The sequence below is a fragment of the Motacilla alba genome, chromosome 13, assembly GCF_015832195.1.
Source record: "Motacilla alba alba isolate MOTALB_02 chromosome 13, Motacilla_alba_V1.0_pri, whole genome shotgun sequence".
In the NCBI taxonomy this organism is placed as follows: domain Eukaryota; kingdom Metazoa; phylum Chordata; class Aves; order Passeriformes; family Motacillidae; genus Motacilla; species Motacilla alba.
In genome coordinates, this window is record NC_052028.1 from 5,242,439 (window position 1) to 5,269,000 (window position 26,562).

General features: G+C 37.8%; 1 protein-coding gene across 2 annotated transcripts in view; it reads right to left on the reverse strand.

The window, feature by feature from the left end:
• The window catches only part of TENM2 (teneurin transmembrane protein 2), a 1,086,458-nt gene that overhangs the window by 858,256 nt on the left and 201,640 nt on the right, over positions 1 to 26,562 (reverse strand). For both annotated transcript variants that reach the window (XM_038149757.1, XM_038149758.1), the window contains exon 2: positions 14,643 to 14,697. The gene's annotated coding sequence lies outside the window, so the exon portion shown is untranslated. The remainder of the gene's footprint in view (positions 1 to 14,642; positions 14,698 to 26,562) is intronic.

The following is a 26,562-nucleotide window of genomic DNA, read 5'->3' on the forward strand; positions in this document are numbered from 1 at the left end:
CTCTGAATGTTGATGAAGTTGCAAAGGTAACAGAAAGAAATCAAAGCAACCCTAAAAATTCAGAATTTTATTTGAAGCACTGTAGGCATAACAAAAGCAGCTTTAAACTCAAATCACAGTGAAGAGAAGCTTCTTTAGAAAAAAGAGAAACATTAACCTTTTATTATTCCTCACACCACTTAACTCATACAAAAAGTATGGAAAAAATCTAAATATTTCCTCATCTACATTTCTATCACTATTTCTCTGTACCTAACATTTCAGTTTTATTTAATGTTTTAAATCAGACACTAAGCCACTTTTCCATCTTCTGAATCCCAGACCTAGAATTTATGCCCCAACCTACCATCTCATTTCATTTATTACAAACTAAACTAACTATGGTCCCGATGCTCTTGCAACACCCACTGTACTCCAGACATCCAGTTCTCTTGGAAATTTCCCATCTTCCCTAATTATTTTGCTGAGGGAAGGTAAAATTTTATTGCTTCTCAAACTCTAAAACAATAATCTTGGAGGATACAGCCCAGCATTAGAGAAAAAAAAAAAAGTGTAAGTGGCTGACATTTTTTGGCAAAAACCTGGAATTCTGCTTACTGTAAAGTAATATATAATTCTGGTTTGTAAGAGAAAAAAAATACAGCATCCTACCTGCATCTCTTTCAGCCTCACCAGCCTAAAAAGGTGCAGAATCTCAGCATGTGGTGCGGGCAAAAATATAAGACTACAAAACAGCAAAGTCCTGCCTTTTCCACAGCCACCCTCCTGCTCCACAATCATCTGTCTCCTACTCCCATAATTAAATTCTTAGACAAGAAACAGAAGTGGATGGGATTGCACACCACAATCTTGGTATGCTGCACTTAACACTTGCTACTAAAACCACAGCTGAGCAGCACAAAGGGCATCAACTTCTTTTTTGGCAAAACACCACAAATATTTCGTTCTTACAAGTGGAGGGAAGGAAGGAGGGATGGGAAATGCTATTGAGTGTTTCTGTGGTTCTTCAACAATTAAAAACTTACCACAGTAACTTGCACATGTGGTAGTAATAATAGTCTAATTATTAGACTATTAGACTATGTCCAATATTCTCAGCAGAGCAGATTTTGATCATATGCAAAGGTTAGGGGAAAATGTGTTATGTCCACGTGACTTCTTCCATGTAGAGTCCGTGATGATGAGCTGTGGTTTATGTGGATTCCTGGGTTATTTTTGCTCCATATTTTCTCCATGTGAGAAAGGGCTATTTGAAATTACTATCTGCATGTATGTAGTTTATAAAAAATTTAGCTCTACAACAGAAAAAAAAAATTAAAAAGTAGAAAGAAATTTGGCCGCAATTAGGGGTCTATTGGTAAAATTAGATTCATTGGGAAGGATCTCAAGCAATCTACCAATCAAGCTCAGTAACAGAAGTATTAGGGGTGCTAAGTAATTAAGCATGAGAGTGCAATATTTTTTTAATTGTTTGTGACATCCCAGGTGTGCCCTCTGTGTGCCTGTAGAACATTCCAGCAGTGTTCTGAGAGCAGCAGAGCCCCACTCATGCAGGCAGTTTCAGTGCCCAGCTGCCCCCTCCTGCAGTGGGACATGCAGTGCCCCACCAGAACCGAGTGGGCAGCACAGACCCAGCCACAAATGAGCACAGGAGAAGTTAAAGGAGGGAGAGCTATCAAAAGATAAACACATGATAATTATTTTATTGCCTCCATCCTGTCAGAACACATTTGGTTTTATATATCCATAAAGCAGGCTTCTGCCCTCAGAACAGCTCTGTTGTGAGAGATTAGTATCTGTCAACTAAATTTTAAAGTGTGCTGTGGTTTAAGCTGGCAGGCAGACAGAGCACCACAGAGCCATTCACTCCCTCCCCACAGTGAGGAGGGAGAGAGAACCAGAAAAAAGGCAAAACTTGTGGGTCAAGATAAAGACAGCGTAATAGGACAGAAGAAAAAGGGAAAATAGTAATAATGATAGAAGAAAACACAAACCAAATGATGCACAAGGGGATTGCTCACCACCCTCTGAGCATGCCCTGATCAGTGGGTCACCACCCCTGGCCAGCTCTCCCCAGTTTCCCTGCTCAGCAGGATACTGTGGAGGATGTCTGGAACATCCCTGGGGTGAGCTGTCAGCTGTCCCAGCTGTGTCCCCTCCCAGCTCCCTGCGCTGCTCCCTGGCAGGGCAGCAGGAGAAGAAGAAATCTCTGGCTCTGCCCAGCAGCAACTCCAACAACCCTGTGTTATCAATGATTCTCACAGAAACCCACAACATTGCACTGGCTACCAGCAAGGAAATTAACCCTATCCAGGCTGAACAGAACAATGAACAGCCAATAAACCTTGTTTTGAAGTAATTACAGATCAATTACTATTATTTTTAAGCAACCAGATACAAAAAATGGTAAGCCCAAAGGCTTTAAGCAATTGTTTACCACAGTCAAAAGATCTCAGAGAAGCAAGTCCAACATCTCTGTAAGAACACGACAGGAGATAAGAACATGCATTCTGGATTACTTTTCCCCTTGTTTTAATTGTCACTTTAATGCAAATACTCCACAAATCAACCAGTGTACTGAATTATCGGTGTGATAATATATTCAAATATTTGACATTTACATTAATTGGAGATAATGAAGAAAATATTTTTTGTTGTTCATTGGATGAGACTAAATGGGCTGGAAATTCAAATGAATAAAACATCATTACAACATCCACTGTACACCTGTTCATGGCTCTATTAACAGCTTGATATTTTTATTAGGTGCATGCACAGCAATACAAGGACAAATGACCGTTTTCACACTCACAGGATAGAAGTAAGCACCCAGAGCTCAGTGTGTGAGGTCACTTAAACCACAGCCCTCTGACAAGTGCTTAACTCAATCCAAAATGCTTCCACTTAGTCTTGACTTCTAATTTTATAAATTATTTACAGTTTAGTAGGTGCAAAGCTAGTGGAAAATGCCTTTTCTGGCAGCTTGATTGACAGGATAATTATACTGTGGTTTTGTTTTTAGCACTGTTATGCAGAATCATAATGCTATAAAAAAATATGAATGCTATGAGCTTTTAACTTTGACAAGGTCATGCTGAAGCCTACCAAAGAGATGTCATGAAAAGCCACTGCTGTCATTAGCCAGGTCCTGTAAGTACTGCTGCACCTCCCCAGTTGTATTTGTTCTCTTCTCCCTTCTCTTCTCCCCAGTTGCTTTGCTTCTCTTATTCTCTTCTCTAAATATTTTTTTGGGTATAAATTTTAAGATTGAACTGTTAAAACCAAAACAATCAGAAGAAAAAATACAGATATTTATTTTTTTCTCATTAGTATTATTTCTTTTGAGGAAGTGCCTAGAAACACTAGCAACAGGTTACATTCCTATGTGTGAGGCTCTGTATTTCAGTCAGTTAATGCCTAGCAGGAATTTCTATAGACTTTCAGCTGCAAAACAGCACAATTTAATAGAAATGAGACAGCCCTACTGAATTTACCTTTTAAAATACATTTGCTGTATGGTTTATGAGGATTCCTGATTATTACAGACTTTAGTGAGAGAGAAGAATGAGTGCATTCGGATGAGTTAAATCACACTGCAGCCTTGTGTCCACGTCTTTATTCATCCCTGTTGCTCTTCAGCCCTGCCAGCTACAATCTTGATTAGCATTTAAACACTCAGAAGATTGGTTAAGATATTGAATAAGAAGTTTTAACAAATCTGGCAGAAATTAGTGTTACCTGAGGCCCAAACCACCTTGAACTGTGAAGCAATATGTATACCTAACACTCTGAGAGCCAACAAATCTTTTGAAAAAGAGGTTGAACTTACTCTTTAAGCTACAAACAAGTGACTAGATTGAAGTTGCGTGTCTATAAAGAGAGGATTCCAATAGTGGAATCAAGGTATTATAGAACATAAAGGGCAAGGTCTCAGAGCATGGTAAAGAAAAATGGCTGTAGGTATTCGGTGACAATACACAATGCCTTTTCCTGCTTATTTGGCATTGCAACTTCTACTCATGCTGCAGTCCAGGAAAGAACAATGAAGTCCATACACTGCTGCCCTTTGTGCATGATTCTGGATCTGTGCCCACAAACATAACTGCAGTAACATCTGAGTAAAACCAAATACTTTGCACAGCAACTCACTGCTCTAATGAACAACAAAAAGAGCAGGAACCTCACAAAGATACACCACCAAACTGTGCTGGAGCAACCAAGGTCACTCTTTATTTGTCCGTGGGCATTCGTGCTCAGATATTTCTCTTTGTTACAAAAGATTATAATTTCCTATCCTGACTGATGCTTTCACAGAAGCTTGGTATCTACTCTGAGGCTGTTAGTTTTCTTCTCTGTTTTTATTCCTGCCTTTCCCTTGCTCCTTTACATATCTGCCCACATGCATTATAGATAAAACCATGCTCATAATAAAGCCTCTAAAAGAATATCATGTCAGGAGTGTCAGTGAAAAAGAAAAACAAATAGATTCTACTTTAAGATATCTTATTTCTCATTATGTCCAAACAGTTCTTCCTATCCGCTCCTTCTCATCAGCCTAAGCACTATTTTATCTTTCAGAAACACTGCAGGCAAAGTACATGAAGGAATGAATACACAAGTGATACAGGTACAACTCAGTTATCAATTTGGGCTTTCCTCTTGTCCTGTTACAGACAAGGAGCTGTCTATAGCAGGCTCAAATGAACGATGGCTCACGGGTGCTTCTCTGAAACCATTTACTGTAAGGTAAGATGTTCTAAAAAGTGACCTCTCTATTATCAGGCACTCAGAAAAGCCCTATTTCTACCTGCTGTGACAGGAGATCCCATGTTTCAGTCTCAGACTGCAGTCTGTTAAAGGAAAATATGACAGATCACATGGAGGCTTCCAAAACTGCTCCATGACTGTTTGGCTTCATCTGCTTTGACAGAGAAGCCAACTGCAGTAGTGAACACAAAAGAAATCTCAGACAGCAGATATACTGTGCCTATGCATAGTATTTTCAGGCAGAAAAATATTTCTGAAAATTGTTGTGATAAATTCAGAAGGAACAACAATGGGCAGAAATATTACTTCTCATATTGAAAGTAAACATGAAAGACAATGTGCCTAATACATGAAAATTAATGCTACTTGCCATAGCAAATAAATGATTGTAAATATTTTGATAATAACCATGAAGAAGAAAAGTGCAGTCTTGAATAAAACCCCTGCTTAGCCCTTTGTCTTCAGTAGTTCTCAAGAGCAGATCGAAGTGAGGCAGTCACTTTTACTTGGAATAGAGTACACCTTCCTTCATTAGGAATACACAGTTTAGTGATTAATTTAGTGCAGATATGGAAGGATAAGCTTTCTCCCAACATGGTGCATTGTTTAGATGTCTTTCCAGTAAATGCCAGAAGAATGCAAAACTGCAATGATTTTATTTCTGACCCCAAGTTTAACCTCAAAGAGAATTTGCACAAGCTGTTCTTCCTTTATTGGTGCACCTACATTACACTACCAGTAGTACACCTATGAATTAAATCTGATTAAAAATAAAGGATGTTTTTGCTTTCTTGTGTAGGCTGATATTGTACAGAAATCGTGTGTGGCCTACAGGCTTTACAAAGGATGCATACAAGTCAGTTTAGGGGACTGTATTCTGTGTTCTACAGCAGAAGACACCATATCACTCAAACCAAGTTTATATATGCCCATAAGCTATGCCTCTGCTCCTGGTGGAATAAGCTATATCCCAAATGCTCTCCCTGGCTAAAACTAAGGAAGCATATAGGCACAACTTATATCATGGTAGCACCAATGCTGATAACTTGAATAACTGCAAATGCAATGATAAATTCAGGAGTTTGTAAATCAATATATTGTCATTTACGTCTATGACCTTCCTACTCCTACCAACAGTGATGATTATAATGGAGTTTTTTCCCCAGTTGATTAGATCACCCCTTATCTGAAAACATCAAGCTGCTTTGCCAAGGCACACTCAGACTAACATAAACCAGTCTGAAGCTGAAAAGACTTTCACCAAATGGCTTCAGCCTATGCAACAAAACTCCAGATCCAATGCAAGATAAGCTTTCTATTAAGATGGAAATGTAGTACTCATGGACAGAGAAAATAGCTCCTGCCTATCATTGCTATAGTGACTGATGGATTCTAAAACTGTTTTATATATTATTTAAATTTGAAGGAATTGGGTGTAAATGTTCAGAATCATAAGTGTTGCTCTGGCTGTCCACATGTAGACCATGATTTGTTGACACAGGCTTTAAGCAGAATGGGGATGCAGCAAAGATGAATGCAGAAAACTTAAAGTTATTTTTTTTCTTTCCTTCATTATTTCTCATATAATAAGCTTTCTTTTTTCCTCCATGCAAGATGTAGATCAATATAAGGGTACCAAAAAAAACCCCCAACTTTTAAATTTTTCACGTTTTCTACAGTAGAAAAACCCCTACCATTTCCATCTGCCTGACTGTTGATGCAATACCTTAAATCTTGTTCAAACTGAGAAGCAGGCCTTATTTTCCTTCAGAATAAGTTGCTTTTAGCTGAGAGAAAATGAACCCTGTGTATCACAATAGAACTGAAGGTCAGGAGGTTATTCAGCTTGCTGTGGCAGGTTGATCTAAATCACAACTGCCTGCTCAGCACTGCTCACACAACAGGAAGAAGTGGAAGGGAGGTTGCACAAAGCCAGTATCAGGTTACTTCTGTCTCAGTCTTTGAAATAATTTTCCTACCCCTACAGCTTTATTTCCTTTATGGTTTTAATGAACTGAACTGCCAAGGGAAGAAAAAAAATAAAGAATGCTAAGGAAGGGCTTAGGTGTCTGCCAGTAGGTGTATGGAGGACATCACCTTATTCCAAATAATAGTCTAATTGAAAATGGCTTCCTGAGGCATTCTAATTTGCTAGCCAACACAACATCTTAGTGCACAATCAATTTAATCTGGTAAGCATCATTAGGGAGGACTGTGCTCTTCTCCTCACACAAAGCCACATGGTTCTGCTCTCCCTGGAGGTGGAAGGGCTCTTGTAGCCGCACAGCGAGGTAGGAAACGTATCCAGCCAAAAATCACAGCAGCAGCAAGCAGTTCTGTTTGGGCTGGATCAGTTCACAGACTTGGGTTGTCATGTGGCTGCGTGTGAATTCCTGTAGCACAAACACAGGGTGGGAACATATGGCCTGCAGTGGATGCTGCTGAACTGAGCTGATAATGGAATGGTGCAAGGCACTCTCCTGAGACAGGCACCGGTTGGAACCTGAGCATCCTTTCACTGGACTGGAGTGAAGGCATCGAGGCAAGGGCAACAGAATCGCTCTACAGTTAAGTCATTTTAACAAAATAAAACATTCCCACCGGCTTCCCAAGTCGTCAAACAGGTAAGTATGACTACATTAAAACATAAATTGGAGTGGTGAAGATTGCTCTGATTTGAAAAGTGAAAGGTCCCATGGGCAAGGCTGCACTGAAGGACCCCAGCATGTCCTAATGCTGCTCCTAAAGGCCACACCACCAATCACCCACCAGGTAGGACTGGTGTTTTTACAGCACATTTGCTATCAATGGCTGCTCTGAAGTTTCACCTCTGAGGTAAGATGGTATAATTTACATGTGGAGTAGCAGACAGATCCAGAGCCATCTATTTGCAGAATTTTACAGAGCAATAGTAGAGCAATTTTTAATGAACTATGGCCTAAATTGAGAAAGGAGGAAAAAGGTCAATAAACAGAATGAAAATCTTCTAATTTGATCCATTTGCTGACAACAAACACAGATTGGGCAAAGTACCAGACAACTCTAACAGAACTAGCAAGGTTAATGGAGCTGCTGCTGTAACATATTGTAGATCTCGTAGTGTCAGTGGCGATAGTGGTAATGTTGTAAACACAGTTTGTTTTCCATCTGGTGCGTGGTACATGCCCTTGATAAAAGGGTGCTGCATTATGCATTTCTGTTCTCCTAAATTTATTTACTCCAAAAAATGTATAATGATTTTAATAGCCATATACAAAGACAGAACTTCTGTTTTTTTAAAAAAAAATGGTTATAAAAAATTTCCCTAATGAGGTTAAGGACAACATTAAATCAAAAATATTGTTATAATAAGTAGGGGATTTCTTTCCTCCCTTCAAAAAAAACCTGTTCAAATATTTCTCCAGTTGAATACCTTCAAAGTAGTTGATGTGGATCCTGCATAGGACTGGAATGGAATATAATAATAATATTTTACATTTGAATTCATCATGAGCACTTTACAAAGTGTGTAATACACAATTTTGAAGCTATTAATTAAAGCTATAAAATATCTATGTTCCAAAGCAAATTAAAATCAATGGAAAGTCTTATCTTCCTTGTGACTTTGGATCAAGCCTCAAGATCACTAGTACAAAAATAAATTACCTTTCAGTAACACTTCATGCTAACATGCAATAGTTGTGAATATCAGATTGAACTTCATCCTGCACTCTTCTGGATACACGCTGCTGAGCACATACTTTTACTTCTCTTAATCAATGTTTTTTACTAATATTCTTGTTGAAGCCTTGATCTGAAATATAATCACTCTTTTCATCACAATATTTACAAGAGCAAATGTGGAGCCTTGAAGGTTCCTGTTTGAATAGTGCAGGGTATCTATGGTTACAATGTGCTGTGGCTGGTGAGGAGCAGGAGAGAGAAGTGCAACCAGACAGAATGTAAGGCAGCCTCAAGGAGGTAATACATTGTCTAGAGAAATTCTGTGTATTGCTGGAGTAAGCTGATTAGAGGGAATAAACCAAAAGGGAGGAAAATGGCATGCAAATGGTCTTATGCTGGAATTAAATAGATATCAAATAGAACATGAGAGACTGTGAACTGGCCAAGGAGAGAGGCAGGGCATGGTGCTTTGCCGTTCCCCCACGATCCAAACTGAGACCCTGGATGTCTGAAATGGCATCTTGAGTCTTGTCCCCTGGTGCCAGTCCAGGCACTGGATCAGGTGCTGCTGCAGAGGAATGTTTGTCACTGAGGGAACAGCTCAGTGAGTTACTTTTGGCTGCTGTGCATCACCAACAGCAATGATGAACCAAAAGGGCTGAAATTTGCTGTACAAGTGTTTGAAGCCTCCCTGCTACAGCAGCATTGAGTACACAACTCATGTAAACACCTGCTCAGTCACCAAGCTCCAAGAAATAGTTTGGATCTTTCTTTTCAGGGCAATGAGGTTAACAATGAGATTAACAGTGTGAAGATTAATTCAATATAAACGAGGAGCTGCAGCCTATGTTACTGTCGTAATATGACATGAAAAGACGACACGGACACTGCTGCTCTCTAGGTGAACAAAAAAAGAGGGTCCTTTATTTTCTGACTAACATTTATAGTTTTCTAAAAGTGACAGCGGATTGGAGGGTGACAGTGCCACCTCTCCAATGACACTGGACAGATTAAGAGTTTATTAATTCTCTCCTCCTCCATGAAAGAATGCAAAACATAAGTTGTTTACAGAACTGTGTGTGAGAAAGTTCGTTACAAGAATGTAAACATCAGAGAGCTTAGCAAAGTCTTAGAAAATCAGGGTGACATGTTACCTCAAAGGTTGCAGTACAGAATCATAATGGATGTGGTTTCAATGCAGAGGTATAGATTGAGTTTTAAGAGCTGATTTTTCACACTAAAAGAATTACAACACAAGTCCATCCACTTTTTACACACTGATGCGATGGAGACAGTTTGTATTATTAAACATTCCCTTCCAAAAATGACAATTGTTTGTTTGTTTTTTTCCAAAGTAGAGATTTGGTGACAACTTCCTTTGTTCAGAAAAATGGAACCTGGATTTCCCCCCATCCCTTCCAAGCATTTTGTTATGTAATAGCAGTAAAAATCCTAAATTTTCCAATTCAGCATTTTACATTTCCCTTCTTTTAAGCACCCTTAGGGAAACGGAACTGAAAGAAAAACTAGTTTCACAAAGTGAACATCAGTCTTACTAGCCTACTTTTCCCAGTGGAGTAAATGAAAAATATACGTGTGAAATGACATATATATAAAATAAGTGAGCAGAGTTGGAAAGAAAGGGAGAGTTAAAAAAGAAAGAACTGACGTTAAATTCTCAAATATGCCCATATTGAATTGTCAAAAAAGTAAAAACAGATTGAATGAAATTGGAGATGAAACATGTTTGTATTCTCTCAGATGTTCTGAGATTGCACTAACAGAACTAGAAAAAAGTTTTAAAAAATTCAGTTCCATTTGACTGTATTTCCTTTGTTTTGTTCACGTTTGGAGGAGAAAATTTCAAATACAGCCTAGTTGGCTGTTCACTGCATTTCTTGCCAAACACAAAGTATTAGCACTGTTTTGAAAATGCTTGTGAAAGAAGAATTCTTTTGAGAGAAACCATGTCCTTAAGAGGAAAATCTGAATCTCAAGTCCAAACTCTAAAGTAACATTTACATTTTTAAGGAATATGCTATATAGGCTTATTTAGCTGTCAGACTGAGTTTGTCAGTATTTGTTCCTCATTAACAAAAAAGAAAAAAAAAGAAAATATTCCATTTTGACTGTTAGACCTAATGTAGAAAGTGAGAAGAGAATTTCTCAACAATATGCTACTCAGTGTTGCTGAAAACAAGCACCGAACGCCCCCCTTCTATAAAAATCATTTAGATTATAGAAAATAATATGGATGCAAATATAATGTCCAAATGATAGCATCGTTTCAGCCAAACTATTTCCAAGGAAATCACACTATTAATCTCCCAGAGCTATCAGATGTACAGAAGACATGGTTGGGTTATACAGACACCAAATTCTGTGGCTGTTGTCATGCAGTGATTACACTACAAGAGCCAGAAGTCACCAGTGATGATTAGGAGGATATGGCACTGGAGCTATTTAAGCAACTAAGATAAATACCCTCATTGGAATAGGTTACTGTTCACACACACAATATGCATTAGCTTTTGACCTGATGAGTGTGTAGTTTCAAATAGTTAAGACAGAAGGCATGAAGGAGAAGATGTATTATTATCACATAGCAAAATGACACTTACTCAGTTACAGGACCCCGACAAGCACAGGAGACCAACCCGTGTTACCTGAATTCATTAGTCCTTTACTTATTATGTTTCTCTAAACATATGATTACACTAAATTACTCCACTTTTCTCCAGCTCCTTGTCATGATGAGCTATCATGCCCTTGTCATGCATGATGTGGTTGGCTAGGATACCATTCTTTTTCCTTAAAGCCAATTTTCCTTTTTGTCCTCCATTCCCCACTCTGGCTTTTACACAGAAAAACTAACTTCTAGCAGTTTTTTTGTTTACAGCTATTGGAAATAAATTCCTGATATGAAAATTTTTTTTTAAAAGTTGAGAATCCATAGTAAGTTGTTTCAGTTAGAACTGCCAAATATTCCTGTGCATTTAAAGTCTCTAAATCTCAAGTTTATAAGCTTGACCATTAGTTGAAAACTGGAAATTATTTTTTCATGCATTTATTACTGCAATGCAGGATATCACACAATGTAACCAATCCACCCACATTCATCACAAGGGTTACCTGGGATGTGGGTTGCACATTTAATTTCAATTTAGGTTTAATTTTAATTAAGGTTTAATTTTATACCTTGTTCAGGTTACTCTAATACATATTTTAAGGTGAAATAGTCTTTGCTTTCTGTACACAATTTTATCCCCATCAGTTTATCAAAACTTGATTGATCTACATTGTGAGTAATTTAGCTGTAAATATCTGGGGATGTTGTATTTAAAAATTCTTGATGACAGAACTCCTCAAGAGTGGTGGATCTTACCAATTAATTATTAAAATAAACAAATTGTAGATTTGCAATAGATGCATTTTTCCATTGACTATTCTGAAAAAAATCTGCAACACAATAAGAGCTGTTTACAAAATAAGATTTATATTTAAAAGTTATTGTATTATTTTTTCTTCCTTTAACTTTAAATGAAGTCTTTGACTGCTCCTTTAGACTACAGTAACTTTTAAGGCAGGTAATTGCTAGAAACTTTAATAATTCCCAGAATATTTATTTTTTAGATTTCTACTTTTCAGGAAATGAAGCGATGACAAATATTTTGTATTATACATGTATATACATTTCTTTTTCCCATGTTAATCTTTGATTCATGGATCAACAGAAGAGCGACTTAATGAAAAAGCTATTTTAAATAAGAGCTGTCAGAAACCTGTTTGACTCATATTTAACCTTATTTATTCCTGAGGTAGATAATGTCAGGGCTTGATTTTCCAGCAGTCCTAATAATCTTAAAGATAACTCTGAAATTTACTTGCTATCTTTTCTGTGATGACCTTGAATAACATAAATAGTTCTGCACATTTTCTGGATTGCAAACCTTTCCCTACTAGGCACCAATGTGTAATTTGTAATCATTGCCTTGTGTATTTATTTTTAGGTACGCAGTTCTTGAAGCATTGTGCTGCTTATGGATTTCTTCAGACAAAGCATTTGTAGCAATATCACAAAGGCAATACTGAATCTCCTTTTATGCAAAGGTATTAAAACATAAGTATCAGACATACAAATGTATTTAAACATAAATATCAGGCTTGCAAATGTCCAAAGTGAAAGTAAAATTCAAAGTGCTAATAAAGTATCTGAACTGTACCTTTTTATTTCTGCTTACAAACAGTAAATGCAAGGATTCCTAGAAACCTCAAGCCACCTTTATGACACTGACTTACTTTAAGAAATGACTGATTGGGTGAAATTGCACCTAATGATATCTGCAGCACTTAGTGCCACTCACTAAAGGGAAATCACCGTTTATATCCATATGTACTGCTGGTTAAAGATAAAACTAAAATTTTATCTTACAGGAAGCTGAATCATAGAAGCTTGTGAACTAGCATTTATACCCCACTTTTAAATTTATTCTAAGTCATGGATAAGGTCTCTGGATTTTGCTGTCTTGAGCATTTTCAGAAGCAGCTCCCCCGCAGGCTCAAAAAAGTACCCAAAAAAGTATCCAAAATGTACCTAAAGCTGCTGTTCCTGTGCTGCTCCCCCTTGCATTAGCAATTCCAACTGCAGAACTGCACGGCAACATCACACTCAAACCTGCTCCTTCAGCAAAAATGTTCTCATGCTTTCTGAGGGACAGGGCTGTCTTGGGAAGAGGCGGGGGAGCCTTTTGGGGTTTTAGTGGTGTTTTGCTTTCTTCCTCTGACTGGGTTACTGCACCCTTGCAATTGCCAGTGTAAGTAAGGAGGAATATGGGGTCAGAGGTGAGGAAATCAAAGCTGCCACTCTGACTGCAGCACAGACCCAGAATGGTCCATGCTGACCTTGAAACTGCACCTTAAACCATCTTGGCTAAGATATTCATGCATTCCTTTCCATAGCTGGGTTTTCCTTTTAATTAATTTCTGGATATGATAGATTGTGCTTTCAAGAGCTATCACACTACCATATTAAATTTTAGAATCATTAGAAAAAGAAAATGAAAAAAAGAGCAAAAATATGAACTTCAAAGGTTAGGCATAGAATAATAACCGAAGGAAATAACAGTCCCACACACCCTGGAGTTTCAAACAAGCTGTTTTCCAAAGGTTAAGAAAGGTCATCATGTTGTGACCTCAATAGTTATTTTTCTGTTTCTTCACTTTCCAGAAGTTTATGTTCTAACCATCAGAGTGTAAAGTATCCCATTAATTTACTTTTTTCTTATTAGCAAATATTACATATTTTGTACAAACAGCAATCTATCAAACACTAGGATGCACCCATCTCACCTTGTAACATTAAGGGTCAAAAAGCTGCTTCTGGATGATTGGAGAATAACTTTTTAAAGCTTATTCTGCCTACCTGAAGTAGGCATTTAAAGCCAAATCTGTCATAACTCAACATTCCCAGAATACACTGCAATAGAGCTGCCTCTTCCATCTGTTGTGGGAATTCGGAGGGGCTGCATCTGCTCGACTTTGTCCAAAGCACTTCATTTGGAACAGAAATGAGCAGCACTCCTCCAGTCTGTGTGCTGACTTCAGAGCAATTAGGCAGCACCTAAAGGGAGGTGCAAGAGGTAGGGATTTGCCTGGGAGCTTGGATGTCCACTCTCAATCCTGTTAACGGGAAATACTCTCAATGGTGACATTTACAAACAAGAAGCTACTGGATCTCTTGGCTGGCAAGGATGTCTTTTGTGCCAGAAGAACATTCATAGTCTCATCCAATAAATTTAAATTGAAAGTGTCCTTAAATTCCATTCCTTTTTTTTTTTTTTTTAATTAGGTTTCACCCAATAGTTTGGAAAAAATCAATAGTGTAACATCTTTATATTTGTTGATCTCCTTCTAAACCCATGTCTCAGACTGTTATTACTGAGTGCAAGTGCCTCCTTCTGCAAAGGCTGAACCTCATAATCCATTTTGCCTCTAAACCCAATCTCCACACAGAGGAAAAAAAAATTCCCCAACAAAATACACCAAGAATCCTCACGTCTGCATGGGCACTGAGGCATCCCAGAGGCTTTATACTAAGCAGCTGAAATAACTTCGGTGAAAGTGTTTAGACCATCAAACCAAGGAAGTCTAACCATTCCAAACATGTTTTCCTTCTGTACTCTGGATTGAAAAGTTAATGTCTTACTACTTACCAGTGTCTCCATCTGCTGTTTTCAAGACTGGTGACTATTCACTCATTCAGTAATCCTAAAAAGAAGAAAGCAGGAATGTTTATTTTAGGAGCCACCATCAGGTTTAAGTTGATGGATCCCAAATTCAGCATTTTCCACAAGCATTTAAATATGACGTAGTAAAATAAAATAGTTGAACGATACTCTACGACTTGATAAAAGTTTTTCCAAGATCAAGATCTTTGCAATAGATCTGAACATTTCTATGTGACAATATCTGCTTCTGCCATCCTCATCATTGTCTCTTCAGTCCCTAAGCAAGGCCTGACCTGGATGCATTTCCTATGGAGCCAATGCAGGTATGCTTCACAAATTACAAACATTCACAGCTTTTTATTTCCAAAACTCCCAACAATGGAAATAAGAGTTCTGGGAATTCAAAAATCAAAGGATCATGACTTCATGGACTCAAAATACTCTTATCCTGCTATCCACTGGTGTTTTCTTCACCAATCTAGAAGATGCCACTCCTGCCTATATCGAAGAGTCTTTGACAGTTAAAGCCATAAAAAGTTAATTTTAAGATTAAATTAAGGAAAAAACATCTCAGAATACATCCTACAATAAAAAAAAAGTATTTACACAGCTTTGGAGAACAGTCCAAACCACTTATTTTGCATCAAAATATTAAATATATAAATATATTGCCTTATATATCTATTTTCCGAGTCATTAATTAAAAAAAAAAAAATTCCTTCATCATAAAATTTCGTTGCAGATTTAAAGCCTAGGTTCTTTAACAGAAGCATCATAAGGAGCTTAACCTAGCTTGGACTTAGTCGGTGCTGAGTGCTGTCTCTTCTAGCTATCATGAGAGAATATTTTGGGTGAATTGTGGGTGATCTCAGTGATCCCCACAAATGGAAAGCTGCCAGGAGCTTCTTTCAGTATAAAAGAGGTTGACAAAGCCACTTTTGCTTCCAACAAAAATGTAAAATAGCAATAACACAGACCAGCACTTAAAGAGTAACATCAATTTGTACACAATACTGTGTTCAGAGGCAATTAAGAGTTTCATTTACAGCAGCTTGTTACCAAAGTAGTGCCAGCAGTGTTTATTAATTAAAGGTGTTTTTTCATCCTTAGCTCCTTTGTGAAGAAAGTGAGAATTAGTCTACTGTTTCTGGGGAATTACAGTTTTCTAATCATTTAAAAAATGAGGGTGACTAGGTTCTGCCACCTATTTGCCCTGCAAACATTCTGCCTCTTATACATGCCAGGAATTATGACAGCTCTGTTTCACACTGCCTATACATTACTTTAAATATTGCTGCTGTACAGAATCAAAATGATTTTGTCCATCAACCAAAATCTGTTCTGGCGTTCTTTAAAAAAAGCTCTGCTCTTGGCTTTCAGAAGAACATGTTGTTTCATTCCCCTAAAGAAGCTCAGAACATCAAGGAAAATAACATCAAGTGATAGCGGGTTCAAACATATTTCTAATCTTTACAACCCTTCAGTACTTACATTAAAAAAGTGAGGCATAATTTATTTCTGATGAAACAGAGTTGCTCAGCTTTCTGCTAATAGGATCCTCAGGGCAAAAGGGGTAGGGAAAGCACTGATAAAAGTAGAGAGCTTCATTTTACTGTTTTTTTTCTAGTCTGGAAACAATAAATTAATAATAGTGTTTACTCTTATTATCGTTGATTTAGGATAAATTGTTCTCATTTAGCAAATGGGGAAATGAAATTCAGTGCCCAAGGGACAGAGAATGTAAATCTGTGCCAAAGGCTACAATTGAAGACACATTTACAGATCCATCCTGAGTTCCTGGATTAATTCCAATCATTGCTGATAGTAGGCAGGCTGATATTCCAGTACGGTTTACCAGTTTAATGATGCACATTGCCACTCCTTTCTCCTCCTCTCTTTTCTTCCCCTTCTGCTCTCCTCCTGTCCCTCATAAAACTTATTTGCTTTTTTATTAATCCTTGAAGGGCCACTAGCTCTCAGGCTTTTGGAAAAGCCAGTACAATTTTTTTCCTCAGAGGTACACACCTATGTTTTAATACTTTTAATTCATCCAAAATTATTCTTCTGCCAGCCAACCCTTATTCAATGTAAGACTTAAGCAGGAAAATGTCAGAACCTTGAAATGGCATATTGTACTACAAAAAAAGAAGGACTTCTTTTTCTCAGGATGCTTTTCCTCAGGAAAGATGATTTTTCTCAGGAAAAGCATCATGAAAGCAACAGAAACACCATTATTCATCCAAAAAGATAGCTTGGACAAGGTGTACTGTTAAAAGTATTTTCATTTCCTTAAAGTGCTGTGGTATCATCATACTTCCCCCAGACTTGAAAACAAGGGGAGGGTACAAAACACTGTACTGGAGGTGATGACAGACAGCAAAAGCTTCAGGCTAGTGCTGCATTTCCTGCTATGGAAAGTATCACTGTTTATTACCACTCATTAAAATTTAATTTATAGAGCATCTTTAAAAGGTCATTTTTAAAATGGGAGTATTATAGCTGATATTACTGACTAGTTAGAACTTTGAGAACACAAATCCTCAGTCTTGTTGCTTTCAATTATTAAAGATAAGGCATAAATCTGATTAATTTAGCTCTTTTTAATAAAAAGTAGTTTATTGTTTTGCTATGTGTCCAGCCCAGTCATTTGCTTTGAGTTGTCCTGATAAATACCTTTGTCTTGCAAATGGCATTGTATTACTACACTGATGTATTCATTCCCTCATATTGAATTTACCATATTCTAAGATGGCATATCCCTTAATCTTTTAGTTAGTCACTTATCACAGGTGCTGCTTTTAACATTTACACACCATGCATGGAAGCAACAATATCTGCAAATATCAAACCAAAGATTAATTTAGAAAACAAAAGCTGCATACCTACGGTAGCACCCAAAGTATTCAGTAGGTATATCCCAATAGTATACTCATTATTTTCATCTTAATATTCAGAGCAATTTGATGCTGCTTAGAAATCCATTCCAACAAATCTTGGTGCCAAAATGGGCTTAGAACAAGTGTGCAGGCTACCACTGCTTCTTTCACAGGCTGTCAATGGAACTTAGAGATATATCTGATCCATTTCTTTCAAGGAAAACTGAATTAAACGTGCATAGATGGTCAGTTTTAACCCTTAAAACCACGAGACTCAATTTCTGTACTGCTAGTTTAAAGACACCTTTCTGACCTGCTCTGACAGCTTCTCCTCGTTGGCACAAAGACTGTGCTGACTTTGAATGTTATCAATGGTTTTGGTGTCCTTGATTAGGAGTTTCAAATGATCCAATAATGACACAGGGATGAGCTTGATGTACTTTTTAATGGCTTTGTTTGTACTCACAGCACTGCTCTTTTGAAGGACTTTTGTTTTCAAACTTGGATGTAACTGAATGATATAACTGTATGAAGTAAAAGATTCTTCTCATCTACACAGTTGCCATAAGAAAAAGAACAAAGTACTCGCAGCTCCTCACCCAAATCAGTACTTGTAACTGTGCTGCTGGAGAGTGGCAGCCAGGAAACACTTGATTTTCACAATGGGAAACAGGAAAAAAGCCAGAGCAAGCAAGACATACCAAAGACCAGCCCCAAAGATCTGTAGAACCTAGCCTATGCCTCCTATTTCTTGTCCCCTCAGTTGCACACACTGCCACAGGAATGTTCTTTGAAATATTTAAAGATCAGTTTCTTACTATTTCTGGATGGATTTGCAAATATACAAATAAAAGTTTACTCTTTAGAGTCTTACTGGTACTAGATCCCATCAGGTAGATTGAAGATCACTTTCTAAAACTGAGTAAATGGCTTAAGATGTGACTTCATCTCTTTCTTAGCCTCACCATCATTTACATTTAAGACGGAAAGATTAATAGAAAAACAAATAAAACTGCAAAGAGACAAGCCCTACTATCAAATGAAGACTTCTTTCTAGGATGTTTACAAGCAAATAAATAATAAATCAACACCACACATGGAAACGAAAGAATGTAAGGATTGCAGGGTATAAATTTCATCTTCTCTTCACTGTTTAAACACATCTTGAAGCAGAGAGATCTGTAAGATGTGTGTTCCCAACTACTAGTCTCAGAAAGACCTGCTTACTATCACCTCCATCCATCCTTTATTTTCAAGCTTCCCCAAAGTTTTAGACACATACTTCTGCATCACTCATTGTTGATCTTTAGGCAGGATCTCAGAGTTTCAAGTCTTGTACAGGTCTAAATCCAGCAGAAATTAAGGATTCATCTATGCAGGACCTCTTGGGATATCAATCCAATAGTTCCCTTCCACATGGGCTCCGTTAGAGCCCACACAAAATGTTTTAACAGTCAAGATGTGACTGTTAATGCACAACAAGAGAAATTAAAGCCTAGCTAGCAATTGGCACATGGACACAGGGCGCATGATGCCTTGACTGAATGGTTTGTTTAGACTGGCCAGATTCAAACTGCAGATGTCAAACTGCACTCAGAGAATGAACCAATAGATGATAGTGAACACCTTCAGTCCTTGGTTAAAAAGGTTTTCCAGACTGCTAGATATAATGCAAGATTCAGTGAGATGTGTGATTTCACTTCTGCTCCTTGGACTGCTCCTATATTTGATACTGAAATTACAATGGACTTGTTCTGAAGGGAATGCTGGAATCAGGCATATCAAATATAGCCACCTGCTACTATTAAATAGCATTTGTAGTTTGCCCACTGTGATATCATCTTGTAAGTAAAGTTCAAAACCTATGAGAAAACCTGCTCTAATAAGAAATCCATTTCAACAGAAACACCAGGTTACATTAAAAAAAATGATTGGTTTCTTAATACCTTTTTAAGTAGCTTTGGCTAAACTGCAGGGAAACATCCACCTACCTTTAGCTATCCAACTGCACCAGAAAAAGAGTAAACTTTAAAAATCACAAATATTTTCTGTTATACTTGATTAAATTCTGTCATTCTGGTAACAAGAAACAGCCTTCATGTAATCAATCACCAAAATTATAAATGATCCCTGAAATTTATAGTAGAAACAGATGTAAATCTTAATTCTAGAAACAGCTGAAAATCAACACTTTCCCTGAAGCATTCTGATTTTTAGTCTGTCATTCTAAACAAAAATCAGAAGGAGTATAACTCAGAGAATCAGATGTTTTTGAATTTGCTCCACAGTGAGATCTTTATCTGCACAGTGCCATCAGCACATTCACACAGCAGAATGATCAATGCATTTGACTCTAAACCCACGGCCTCTATAAGGCCTCCAAAGTTCTTTAATGGCACTTGCTTTCTGCTGGTAATAATTCCTTGACAGGATCAGCTTCATGGTAAGATGTGCAAAGCTACAAAAGGCTCTGAAAAAACAACTTCCACAATAGCCTCTCTACACAAGAAGGAAGTAGCAAAGCTGCCTGCAAACTGACATTCCTGGAGTTTTTGTTCACACCGTTTTCTGATGACCTTACCTATTATTTTTGTAAAATCTTTTACATATGTATTTTAAAAGTACTTTTTTAACCAGGGCAGCTGTTTATGGAGAGCACAGGAATAGGAAGCAATAACAAATCAGGAAGGAAAATGTCCTTTCAAATGCAGTTTGCAAACTCAACCTTGTTTGCTATATACTGCCTATTTTTAAATAATGCACAAATCATCTCCAGTACCATGGAAATAATCAACACAGAATCAAAACCTGGAGCTTCTACTAGAGCACAAATCAAAAGCTGTTGGAATCCAACAGCTGGAGCCTGTCTCATTATTTCACTGCACTTTGATGTGCTTTTCAGCCAAGTATCTTAGAGATTTACTTACAGATATGTCTATCTACAAATTCTACATTGCTTACACATTATAGTTTCCAACAGAGATAAATGCACTGCGTTCTCATTTAAAAAAAAAAAAAAGTATTTTATTAAGCTCAAAATCCTGTAAATAGAAGAATTGAAAATCAGCTGCATCTAATAAAAGAATCAAGTTTGTTATTGACTTTGAGCTGGTAGTTTCCATTAGATTATCCATCATACTTTTATTATGTGATCAACTGCCTAATTAATTTCATACTCATGCATTTAGGCAGAAAGCTGTATGTTTCAATGGGCTTTGCTATAATCCTGCACCTGCGGCCTCAGAGATTTAGACAGCTCTCTATCATAAGTTTATACTGTGCCTATAATCATGTCAGCTGGAGTATGGTTCCAACTATCCAGGCTGTTGAAATACAACAGTATTTAATTTCTGAGGCACTAGAAAATTTGCATCTGTGGTTATGTATCTTTGGACTTTAATCAGATGAAAGTCTCTGAGAGATATTAAGTGAGTTAGATACAATATTTTGCTCAGACAGTTTTAGTGGATGTATCAGACACTGTTTTGATTTTCCTTGCTTATCTAGTAATATGAACAGATGCAATCTATGCTATTGTATAATGAATGTTGATTGCCAACAGTATTTGATTTTGCAACCATTCTGTAGTGATAATTAAAGATAACTTGATATCCTATACAGTGATAGTTAAAGATTGCTTTGTATGCATTATTGCATAAATAAATGCCACAGAGAGAATGAACGTGTTCTCTACAACTTTTTTTTTAATCTGGAATATATTTCAGGGCAAAAAAAAAGGTCCCAAGTCGTAACAGAACACTAGTCTTCATTGCAAAATTGGCGTTATTTATCCTTTATTTTCTTCTGGTTACACTAAGCAAAGTTTTAGTAATTTAGGATGCATTAGCTGTACCTTCCCCAAAAAGGACAAGAAATGCAGTCTGATGGAAGCCATGCTATCACCCACTGATCACACCAGGCCTGCTGAAGGACATGTGGTATCTTCTGTGATTACCATGAGCATCTGACAGAGCCCACATGTAGTTGAGATTTAGATGCTTATTGCACTGTTTGGAAACCTGAGGAAGCAAACATTTAAATGTACTGTTTTCCACTGATAAACTTCACCAAAATTCAGATATTCATACCATTATTATTTTGGCCAAAATAACATGGAATTGATGTTCAAACTAAACAATACACAAAATGTGGTGCAGGAGCCAAGCTGGAGTTGTCCTTTTCACATCAGTAGCTCAAGGAAAGCATGGATAGGCCCAGCCAAAGATACTAGTAATTGTATTTTGGTTTATTTTCAGATTAGGCATAATGACTCTATGGTTCTCCTGGGTAGTGGAAGAAATCTGCCCCAGCGCTGCAACCACTGCTCTGCTCACATCTAGCATGTTCATTGGTCAAAGCATGTGTGAGATGACACAGAAATGCATCTTTATTCACTCAGGCATGCACAGCACTGGCACTGGAGATGACACAGAAATGCATCTTTATTCACTCAGGCATGCACAGCACTGGCGCTGCATCCTCTGCACTCCCTGTGTGCCCAGGAAGGCAGAGAAGCAGAAACCCCTTCCTTTGTACTGCCCCAATCAAGCCCTTTGCTGACTGTTTTGAGCTTGTACAGTCTATTTCAGTAGCAGACACAGCCTCAGCCCCATGGACAACAACATCATGCCTCCAACCCTGCAAACTGAAATGCCAGTTTGGGTAAGTCAGTGTATGAAAGCAGTGTTTGACTGCCATGGGTGCTATATCCAGCTCTAAGTAACTGATGTGCATCTCCAGTGTCAATATTACATGATGATTTTTATCTTTGGAGTTTTATGTTTCACTTTTAATCATAATTTAACAGAGAAGACAGCAAGCTCCTTAGTTCACTGGTCAATATAGTTAGCGGGTGAACTCCTTATAAATGACAGATGTGCTTTCACTGCAGCAGCTCTTCCTGGCTTAGAAAGGATGTGTCAGGTGTTGAAACTTGCCAATTAAATGATCATCATTCTTGATGTGAGCTGTAGTCGTTGGGTACCTTGTGAGCTGAAATTTCCCTCCTCTCCTGCTCAGGCTAACACATTCCCTTCTGGATCACTGATAATTTGAAGCTGATAATTATTTCTGGTTTTTTGCTAAGAAACTGAAGGATACCTGTGCCTCTGATGTATTTCCAGTGTGTCTTTGTGTATGTCAGAAAGCTATCAGTTCCCTGCGATCTACGAAAGCATTTCTGCTGACATTTTTCTTACGACTTTTCATTCCAATTTATAAAGTCACCTGTTGAGGAATTTTTATGATACCACCTACTTCCCATAGAGGCTACCACCTAAACCTTGATTAGTTCACAGGAGATCAAACTCCCTAACAAGTTACTGTCAGTTGCAGTTTTTAAGACTAGAACTAGGTCAGGTTTATTACTTACATCAATTCTTTCATGTAGCACAGCTAAGACAAAAAAAGGATTTTAGAACAAAAAAAAAAAAATAAAGGAAAACAGGACTCAAAGTCTAACAGATATAAAAATGCTTCTCATCTCTGAAGTGAAATGCCACAAATGATTTTTAAATTACCAAACCCCCGAGGCTGAAGCCATATAGTCTCCAGCTTTGACTAAGAGACCTTACAATAGTACAGGAGGTTTTGTTACAAACATAGCATATGAGCAGAATCGTTTGTAATATGGAGTCCCTTAGATATTCATTCAGCAAAGGCTGTGGAAATGATTTTTGTTCTGATGAGGATAGAAATAGATTTACACAATATTGATCTTCTCCAAGTCTTGGGATTGCTCTGTGCAGTTTTGGAAGAGCTACACTACAAGAGAAGCAATAGTCAAAGCTTTATAAAAAGCTGGTTCGTATCATATTTAATTACATTTTCTTTCTCTTTACACCTCATGATAACCCATCTCTCCATGGAATCCCAGACACCTTTCTACAACTAACATCCATTTAGTGTTAAATCTTTATTTTGATGTTTTTGTGTTTCAGGTTCTGATTCAAGAAACTCAAACAAACTGAGGGATCAGACTACCTGTTAAAAACATCTAGGGCTTGTGATTAAGTTCCAAGGGTTTTTGTGGTTTTTATTTGTACTGTCCAGCCAGCCTATATTTGACCACTATGTCCATGGCTAGGCGTAGAAGCAAGCAAACACAGAGAACCATACTTTTTGTTTGTTTTAAATTGTTTCTTTTAGTGGCAGCATCAGTGGTGCTCACATTTTCAGGCCATCAGCTACTCAGTGCTTAAGCAGAAAGCAGCTGACAGCAGAGAGATTAAACCCGGTTTTCCAAAAGCACTGACAAAATTATGGCTACAGCATTCGTGGCTGTAAGGGAGAATTCTAACAAACAAAACACATACTACTATATAAAGTATAAAGGAGTTAATAAAGGAAGTTAAAGCTCCGAGGTAACCAGAAATTCCTATTGTGGTGGTGTAATAATCATTATTAATGCACTTGGTTGAGCCCAGTGAGTTTGTGGATAAGCCATGGAACTAGATACAGATGGCTTTAAGATATATTTTGCAAGAAAAGGCATCCCAGGAGACAAGACGACTTAAACACATTTTTGGGTCATGTCTCCTCTCCTGTACACTCCTTATTCCTGCCAGTACTAATTAATGTACAAGATCAGACAAACATTGCCAGCAAGTGTGTGACAAGCAGCCTAAATGGGAAGCTTTCCTAACAGGAATGAAACACACAGGAAGTGGGATGAGGTGTAGATAAAATAACATTATACTGATTTTCCCATCTATATCATGTCAAGTGAAAAAAGCTATAAAAAGCAAGGAAGAGCCTTGTGGGTCAGAAAGCTCAGCTCAAACACAGAATGCTCCTGCAGAGCCAGTTTAAAACACTGAAGGACTAAAGCTGTCCATCAGCTTCCAACTCCACACATGCCAACAAAACCAGGTAAACAAACCTATAGAAAAATTCTTCCCACAGGTCCTTTTCTTCAGCAGCTCCAGGCCTCCTATTGATCACCATCTCCTCCTCTTGTGAAACAGAGCAACACAAAAAGGAACAAAGCCCACCAGTAGCTTTACTTAGCAACATTTGAGAACAGAACCTGACATCTTTCCCTTCTGAAATCTATTCTTAAATAAGCTACCTGATTATGTTTCAACCCTAGCCAGCTTTTTCCATAAGTTCTTCACTTCAAGAGGATGGGTAACAACACATCTGATCTTCCAGTGGAACCTCTCTGAGGTGATACATGGTGCCCCCAGCCATAACTAGGCAAGAGCTACCTTCTCGAACATTGAATGCTCTCCTCTTGTTTTAGAAAAAAAAAAAAAAACCACAAGCAAACAACCAAACAAAAACATAAAACAATACAGAAAAAAGCAGAAATGCAAAATATTTACGATACCAGCTGGTGTGATGAAGCTGTTAGGTACCTTCACTGAGGAGGGCATCCCATACTTGAGAATCTCAGTAGAATAAGGGTATGGGGAGCTCTAACACACAAAGGACAGTGTCAGATCACCTTAGGGAGTTCTCCTAACAATCCCATTCCCGTGGATGATTAGGACTTTATCTCAGAAGAATGAGGTTTTGGGATTACCTGTCTGAGGACAGGAAGCTGTGGGGCCTAACCAGTGCATCCTGGTCTGCTGTGGCAGAAATCAGACCTAGCTGAAAGATACTGTGGTGATAAATGGCTGGAAACAAAAAAAACCAAGCCAACCAAAAAACCCAACAAACCCAGGTAGACAGGAGATCACCTACTTCTAAACACAGCGCCTCAAGCAGAAGAAAAGCTCTAACTCCTTTTGTGTTAAGATAAGTTAGTTCCACTTTACCAAATGGAGGAAAAAGTTCTTGATTAGAAAAAAAAAAAACAAAACAACAAAAAACCACAAACCAATCAATACTCTTAAACATGGCAGGTCTAAACAAAAGAGCAGAAAGCAGAGGTTTCAAGAATAAAACCAATACCCCTCAAAGGAGAATTTGTTTTAAAAAGTAAATAAAGATGACCATCCCGCTCCTATTCCAAAGGGGGAAAAAAGAACTATAAAGACCTTTTAAAAGTCCAAAGAAGCTTCTGAACCTACAGATCCTGTGCCCTCAGAATCCTTGCTTGTGTGATGTAGCTCTACTATACTTTATAGACACTGCATCTGTATTCACAGGGATGCATTGGTGTACATACACAGTTCCCAAAGCTCTCCAGCTCCTATTTTTCACTGAAACATTGGGATCCAGCCTTGCATGAGCCTGCAGCACTCCAGATGGGTCACAGAGCCTTGCCAGCAGCCCTGCTCAACATGGCAAGATAATTTTACAGTCTTCTGTTTAAACATTGTGCAGTGAATATGATTTCTGATTCAAAATAATAATGACATATGGCACAGCTTTAATAGCACTGCCATTTTGGATGGAATGGAAGGGCTTTTTTTCCTTTTTAATTTGCTTTATTAAAACACAATATCTGCATTAGCTACTGAGAACAGACAGCCAAGAGTAACGAGGATGACCTATTCAACATGGAAATTTTGTGCAAAGGCCTTCTGTGCAAGTTGGCTAAATCATGTAACAGGCACAGGAGTTCAAAGGTCTGATGAAATGACAAAACATTAACAACTCAGTATCTCTTTAAATTTAAGAAATGTGGTCCCAGGGTTTGCCTGACTCCCTTCCTTTCTCTCTCTCTCTTTTTTTTTTTTTCTTTACTTCTTTTTATTTCTATCAGAATACCTGATTGGGAATTAATCCTTGACAAGACAACCTTTGAAACCATTAAAATATTCAAGTTAATTTTCCTCCATCCTCCAAAATGTAGCTGTACTTTGGGAAGGTATCATGCATTTAATTTGTATTCCCTTTACACAAACTTAATTATTGCAAAAGTCCTTTTATCATTTAAAGAAGGGAAGGAATTCAAGAGCTTGAAAGAGCTGTAACACAGCAGATCAACATGCTGGCAGTGAGTGACAGTTTAAGACCCTCAATCCCACAGCTGAAATATGAATTTTTTTTTTCAAATAGCATAGCTGCATAACACAGAAATATCACTTCATTCCTACTCTGACAAGGAGTCCCTTCTCCAGTTGTACAACTTTGAA